Consider the following 7356-nt stretch of genomic DNA (forward strand, 5'->3'; position numbering starts at 1 on the left):
AGGCAGAGGCAGGTGTATCTCTGTGAGTTCGAGGCCAGCCTGGTCTACAGTGCAAGATCTAGGACAGGCACCAAAACTACACAGAGAAACCCTGTCTTGAAAAACAAAAAAAAAAAAAAAATAAATAAATAAAATAAAATAAATTGTGAATAAATGGCTTTTTCAGAAGGAAGAATTTTTTTTTTTTTTTGGTTTTTCGAGACAGGGTTTCTCTGTGTAGCTTTGCGCCTTTCCTGGAACTCACTTGGTAGTCCAGGCTGGCCTCGAACTCACAGAGATCCGCCTGGCTCTGCCTCCCGAGTGCTGGGATTAAAGGCGTGCGCCACCACCGCCTGGCCAGAAGGAAGAATTTTAACTACAGGGTTATAGTTAACCCAAGAGGTACCTCTACTGCTCTAACCAGAGCTATGTGACTACCTGCATCATCTACATGAGGCAGTTTATGTTAATATAAGTACAGTTTTAAAATCAGTTCATTGCTAATAACTCCTCAGCTAAGGTTTGGAACCTTGTGCCCACCTCCTTTCTCCACGCTGGGATTTTTGAGCTGGTCTTATACATGCTGTTACAACCACTGAGAGTTCATATGTGCACCTGCCCTGCTGTGTCCAGAAAACAGTTTCCTCGTAGATCTGGGAGGAGTGGCAGGTGATGGTAAAAATAATCAAAACACACTGTATGAAATTCTCTAAGAACTAATGAAAACATGGAAATAAAACACAAGAAAAACCAGTCCGTTGGTTACAGTAGTTGTTTTTCAAGTGCTTGATAGGCAAGTGTGGCTGGGATCACTGTGCACTAGTCAGGGGTGACATAATGCTTTTCTCTTGTTGCAGAATATGCTGAGGATCTGTCTGGCTAACAGCTCAGAACTGAACTCACAAAAAAATATTAAAAAGAAAACTGAAGGAGGAAATTTCTCAAGGTAAGACTTTTCTACAGGTTCAGAGTTGGGAAAGCACTGCCCAGAACTTCCTCTGACCTAATAGATGTAAGAGATCTGGATGCAGAGATCCATGGCTAGGCCCCGGGTGGAGCTCTGGGAGTCCAATTAGCGAGAAAGAGGAGGGTTTATATGAGCGAGAATTGTTGAGACCAAGGTTGGATAAAGCACAGGGACAAATAGCCAAAGGAATGGAAATACATGAACTATGAACCAATGGCTGAGGGGTCCCCAACTGGATCAGGCCCTCTGAATGGGTGAGACAGTTGATTGGCTTGATCTGTTTGGGAGGCATCCAGGCAGTGGGACCAGATCCTGTGCTCATTGCATGAGTTGGCTGTTTGAAACCCGGGGCCTGTGCAGGGTCGCTTGGCTTGGCCTGGGAGGAGGGGACTGGACCTGCCTGGACTGAGTCTACCAGGTTGATCTCAATCTGTGGGGAAGGCTTTGCCCTGGAGGAGATGGGAATAGGGGGTAGGCTGGGGGGAAGGTGAGGGGGGTGGGAACAAGGGAATCCGTGACTGATATATAGAAATGAACTGTATTGAAAAAAAAAAAAAAAAAAATCAGGTGGATCAATGGAATTGAAAAAAAAAAGAAAAAGCGATGACAGAAATCCAAGCCTGAAAGAGCAGCCTTCTCTTAGAACAGAGGCAACAAGGCTGTTCCCCTGGGGTGAAGTCCTCAAGGTCTCAAATGTCCTATTTGGCATCAGGGCCAGGTAGCAAGAGAGCAGCAGGACTGGTCTGTGTGCTGGCGAGTAACTACTTGCCCTCTTGGCTGTACTCCAACTTCCTAACAGAATTAGGATCAAGTTCTTTCAATTTTACCAACCCCCCAACCCCACTCCCGGTGCTGAAGACTGAAAGTTTCGACTAAAGGAGGCACTCAGCACTGAGTTCTTAAAAGCAAACTCATCTTGGTTTTTACTTTTTGGTATAATACCTTCAAATGGTTCAAAAACCATAAAGAACACACATTGAAAAATGCCTACTTCCTGTCTTGAAGGTTTTGTATTTAATCCCAGTCTTACCTCCCAGGAGACACTGTGCTCCTTGGTATCCCAAATATGACTCTCGTTTCTCCACCAGCTGTACACAACAGGTCCTAAATTCTCACCACTCCACACACCCAATCCACTCTCACTAATGTGGTTTTAGAGGCCTCTTCATACAAGTACACAGAGCTCTTTCCTCTATCTTTAAAAAACATAGCTGCATTGCATTGGACCAAACAGCTGCTAGTTCCCAATTGATGATCACTTGAATTGTCCTTATTATTTTGCAATTCAAATGAAAAATTTGAACCAATTCTTCAAGAGAATTGATTCTTTCTCCCAATACAAATGCTATTTTAGAATAGTTAAGAAGTATAATAAACATTTCCTGGTCCAATTGAAACAAAGGTCAAGAATTGGTTCATTCATTTACTCAATAAATACTGACTGAAAGTTTGAAATGTTGCAGATATAGGCAATATATGAGGGGATGAAAGAGACAAGGTCTTCCCTACTGTCATGGACTGGCACATGTAAGTGGGGTAACAAATGAATGTGTTGTTACATGAAAAGGAAAAATGGATAACAAGAAGGAAAAAAGGCTATTTTGGAAGGTCTCTTCAGGGATGCACCATTTTTGCTGAGATCCGGCAAGTGAGTGGCTGCACTGTGCTAAGCATTTTGCATTAATTTATCCCACACCCCAGAGAAACATACCCCCTTCCAACATACATTTACCCAACTGAACAGTATGTCCATTTATCCACCAGATACCTGAGACAAGCTTATATCAAATGCTGAGAATACATCCGTGAACATGACAAGGCCAGGTCTGCCCCCTCCATACAGAAGTTTACAGACTATTAAGCAGCTATGCAAATGTTTACACTGGAGATGAACACAGTATACTAACTGTGCTGATAGTAAACAGAATCAATGTTCAGTGTGGTTTCTCCCTAGCCCCATACAAAGTTCTCCTTCATTCAGAATCTCTTATATATACATTGATGTAGCCACTGATAAGTTCCTCAGGTTCCAGCAAACAGCCAGCCACTCACCCATGCTCATGCAAGAACCTTCATTAAACTCACTGGGTACAAAATAGACATGAAGTGGGGGGCTTGCTGGGGAGTAGCGGGGCTCAGCAGGAGCAGGAGCAGGAGGGGGTGGGAGAGATAATAGAGGGTGAATATGATCAAAATACATTATACATGTATGAAATTATCAACAAATAGATTTTCAAAAAGAACTTCTTTCAAATGAACATTAAAAAATTCACATTAAAAAAAAGAACAGAAAATTGACCAGTCAGTTGGAATTTAACCATTTTTTTTAACCAAAAAGAAATATTAACACCCCCTCATCAAAGCCATAATATTTCTTTCTTCCCAATAAGGCTCAGTCAGTTCCTGTCTTTTCAATGATCTCAGCATCTTACAAAGCCTATTTTCCAGGTTCATAAAATCCCTTGCAGATGAAAGAAAAGATCTCTTCTGCACAGTAAATTTGGATTTTACACCAAGTCACAGAAATGTTGTTAAGAAAAATTCCAAGCAAGGCTCCACTGGCTGGCCAGATGGGCTTTTGGAAGTCTTTAAAGTCTGATCTGAAATATAGCTTTAGGTCCATGTAAATGGCAGGGCAGAGGGCTCTTCCATCTCACATTTTATCATGTAAGCACAGGTACACAATATTAAAAACTCAAGCCTCCCCAAAAAGCCCAAGCTGAAAACTCAGCTGCTCTGCCTGCAGCCTGCTGTGAGTGCTCCTTCCCCACTAATTCCTCAGCTATGTTCCCACGGCAGCTGAGAAGTTCTGAAACACCTTTGACACCCATGGACTTCACAGAGCATTTTCTGGATTTGCTGGGGTTTTTTGCTGAACATATATTATAAAGCAAGCCTGCATCATTGCAGGAAGTCTTACACAGGAGAAAAAATGGAATACTCACTAAAGACATAGTTCCCCACACAGCCGGAGTGATAGCAGATCTGCTTCGTGAAAGAGAAAGTTAATTTCTCACCTCTGATTTAGTGTTGGTAGTAGATCAAAGTGGAAGGAGTGTGACAATCAGAGACTCCAGCTGGCCCAGAGTGCCTTCCTCTGCTTGATTGGTGGACACACTGGAGGGTGGAGCATGAACATTTACGTAACCCTGACCTGTCCTTTTTAACAGGTAATGATTTGTATACAAAGCAAGCTTCTAGTAGGCTGGAAAGCTGTGTGCACAGGATGGATAAGTGTCCCAAGAGTTGCTGAAAGGCAGCCAGAATTGGAGGCCCACCCACGTAGTCCCAGCCCTTTAGAGGTGTAGGCACAAAGTTCAGGAGTTCAGGGTCATTCTCATCTACATTGTGAGTTTGAGGCCAGCCTGAACAAGTTATTGTCAGGGTTAGTCCTATGAGTGGCAGGAGTTCTCAGAAAGAGGAAAGAACAATTGAAAGAGATATAGAGGTATTTTAAAATGAATAAATAAATACCAAAGACCGTACAGCTTGGGTAGAGTTGATAAGAGCACTCAGGAACTGGGAAGAACTAAGAATCAGCACTATCAGGTCATTTCTCCGCTCAAAGACTTTGGTGTTTCTCTGCTTGTCAGTCATTTAGAGGACTGTAAGAAGCTATGGGATCTTCTCTGCTTCTTTGCACTTCAGCCACGGCAGCCCCCTACTTGCCTCAGACACAGCCGTATTCCAGCCTTGAGACCCTTGCACCCCCACTGCCTGCACCTCTTCCCTCAGAGAAACCAAATCCTCCTCTGGTGAGATTATCTTCTCAAAGGCACTTTCTTCTCCACTAAGCTGGTACTCATTTTCCCCCCTCCTTTAACTTTTTGCATTTGCTGATGGATCATCATTGTATACACCAGCTACTGGCAAAAGTTAGCCATTTGATAAACATTTAATGTGGTAATGTGAATAAATGGCTCATTCGATTGTGTCACACACAAAGTCCAACTCAAATTTAGTTAAAGACAGGAATTTATAAGCTTGGCATGGTGGAACATACTTTTAGTCCCAGCACTTGGGATGCAAAGGCAGGTGGATCTCTGCTGAGTTTGGGGCCAGCCTGGTCTATACAGTGAGTTCTAGGACAATCATGGCTTACATGATAGACCCTGTCTGAAAAACAAACAAAAACAAAAAAGAAGAATTTATTAGTCTTCTTTATAAAAAAAAAAAAGTTCTCTTTTTAAGAATTGATTTCTGAGAATTTTCCATATAAATAGTCACAGTTGTTTGGATGGGAGCTCCACCTCAACCCCTGGCACCCTGGCATCCCTATACCCAAAGAGTCTGGAATGTTTGGAAGGAGTCTGGTGGAAGATCCACCTCAACTCCCCTCCCCTATCTCTTTTCCTAAACCCACCTCTTCAAAGCCCACCAAACACAGCTCCTCCCCCAGAGAGGCTCAAAACCACTCCCACAGAGTATATAAGCGCATCCCCAGAAACAGACTCGTGGTTCTTCCGATCTTGCATTCAGTCTCCCCTCTGCAGGGCCAGGGAATCGCCCAGGAGTGCTTTACCCATTAAACCTGGGCTTTTCCTGATTTGGTCTGATTTGGTTTGTTGTGATGGTGGAGAGGCCTTCAGGGAGGCCTAAAACTTATCATTTGGAGGTTCCACCTAGGGGGTTGATTTTTTTTCCCCACTGGTCCAGGGCCACTTGGTGGGAAAACATCCCTCTCCTCCACACCTGCTCTCCGCTAGACTAAGATTGGCTCTTGGCTGGGTAAGTTGCCCTTTCAAGTTCTTGCCTAGGAGGCCCAGGGTCTCTTCATTTTTTGGGGTGTCTTGCCAGAGATGAAGCTGCTCCAGGCTGTGGTGATATTGTGTTCCCCAAAATATTGTGTACCCTAATAAACTTATCTGGGGTCAGAGAACAGAACAGCCACTAGATATAGAGGCCAGAAAATGGTGGCACATATGCCTTTAATCCTATCACTTGGGAGGCAGAGATCCATTTAGATCTCTGTGAGTTTAAAGCCACACTGGAAACAGCCAGGCATGGTGACTCACGCCTTTAATCCCAAGAAGTGATGGTAGAAAGCAGAAAGTGTTGTGCCCAGATCGTGACCCCCACAGAGAGACCACCAAAGACGAGCATGCCGGAATGCAAAAGCAAGGTTTAATTCTGGATATCCAATACAAGCCTAGGCAGGGACTTCGTCCAATACATCCAACGCAGTGGAGGCTGGAGGAAGCGCCCGCCTGTCCGCAAGCTCAGTTTTTAAAGGGAAAAATCACAAGGTTACATCATTTAGGGGTGCTAGCACAGGTACAATTCTGATTGGCTCGCTTCTAGGGACTTCTAGAAATTACTTCTAAGGGAGTGGTTGCCTGCCACCATTTCTCATTGGCTGCCCTCAGGTGGGGACAGTTTTATGGTCAGTTACCCTGGAAACCAGGGTGAGGACATTCCATAGTCCGGCAGGCATTACCTCATGACTATCTTGTGACTCTGTACTTTTACACTTTCTGGTTTCTGGAATCTGAACTGACTTGTTTCAGTAACTATTGGCCTATTCCTAGAAGGAGAAATCTTAGGCCTTAGTTTTTGGGTGAAGGCATCTTGGTCTTATTTCTAAGATGGCTCATTTTGGTCTCACAAAAGGTATATAAGGCGTAAGGACCAGGAACTAGGCTGGTTAAGCTTTTAGGCTTTTGAGCAGCACAATTCAGCTGTGAGGCATCTAGTCTGAGGAAACAGGATCAGCTGTAGCTGTGACTTGTTCTGCTTCTCTGATCATTCAGCATTCATCCCAATACCTGGCTCAGGTTTGATTTTATTAATAAGAACTTTTAAGATTCCTGCTACACCAGGTCCCTGACCTGTTCCAGAGCACAGGGCTGCCTTTGCTCCACCCCAACCCATTCCAGTGCAGAGGGCTGCCTGCCTCTGTTCCACTCGATCTGTTCCAGTGCGAAGGACTGCCTTCCCTCTGCCTGACCCATTCCGGAGCAGAGGGCTGCCTTTGTTCCATGGGACCCCTTTTCTAGAAGATGTTCCATTGAAGGGAATTTCCCCTAACCCCCTATTTTTTTGATCCAAGACTTTCCACAGTGGACTCATTGTGCTAAGCTTTGGATCCCCGGCATAGACTTGAGAAACAACACTTGCCATTCAAAGCCTGACCCCAAAATGTCTTGTTAAATAAGAAACACAGAGCCAATGCAGAGATGAAAGCCCAAGAGGTCAGAGCTAAAAACCTTACCCTTCACTGCTGCTGTTGTCCTCTTCAGCAAGAGAGCTACTTCCTGTCTGTCTTTTTTTTTTATAGACTTTCTATTCTGCCTTCTCATTGGCTGTAAACCCAACCACATGACCTCCTCATCACTGCCTGTCTGTACAGACCTCCAGGTCTTCTATGGTTGGTGTTGAGATTAAAGGCATGTGTCTCCATGCTGGCTGTA

At 44.2% G+C, this 7356-nt stretch overlaps 1 protein-coding gene across 10 annotated transcripts in view; it reads right to left on the minus strand.

Moving 5' to 3' along the window:
- The window catches only part of Acsm3 (acyl-CoA synthetase medium chain family member 3), a 30645-nt gene extending 23471 nt beyond the window's left edge, over positions 1-7174 (minus strand). For 4 of the 10 annotated variants that reach the window (XM_052760880.1, XM_052760882.1, XM_052760877.1 and 1 more), the window contains exon 1: positions 3964-4237. The gene's annotated coding sequence lies outside the window, so the exon portion shown is untranslated. Of the gene's footprint in view, positions 1-3891; positions 4239-7157 lie in introns of those variants that run through there. The other 6 variants (XM_052760883.1, XM_052760885.1, XM_052760881.1 and 3 more) reach the window with 5 other exon arrangements.
- Positions 7175-7356: the final 182 nt, after the last annotated feature.

The sequence above is a fragment of the Peromyscus californicus genome, unplaced genomic scaffold (genome assembly GCF_007827085.1).
Source record: "Peromyscus californicus insignis strain IS unplaced genomic scaffold, ASM782708v3 Scaffold_4__1_contigs__length_199733344, whole genome shotgun sequence".
NCBI lineage: Eukaryota > Metazoa > Chordata > Mammalia > Rodentia > Cricetidae > Peromyscus > Peromyscus californicus.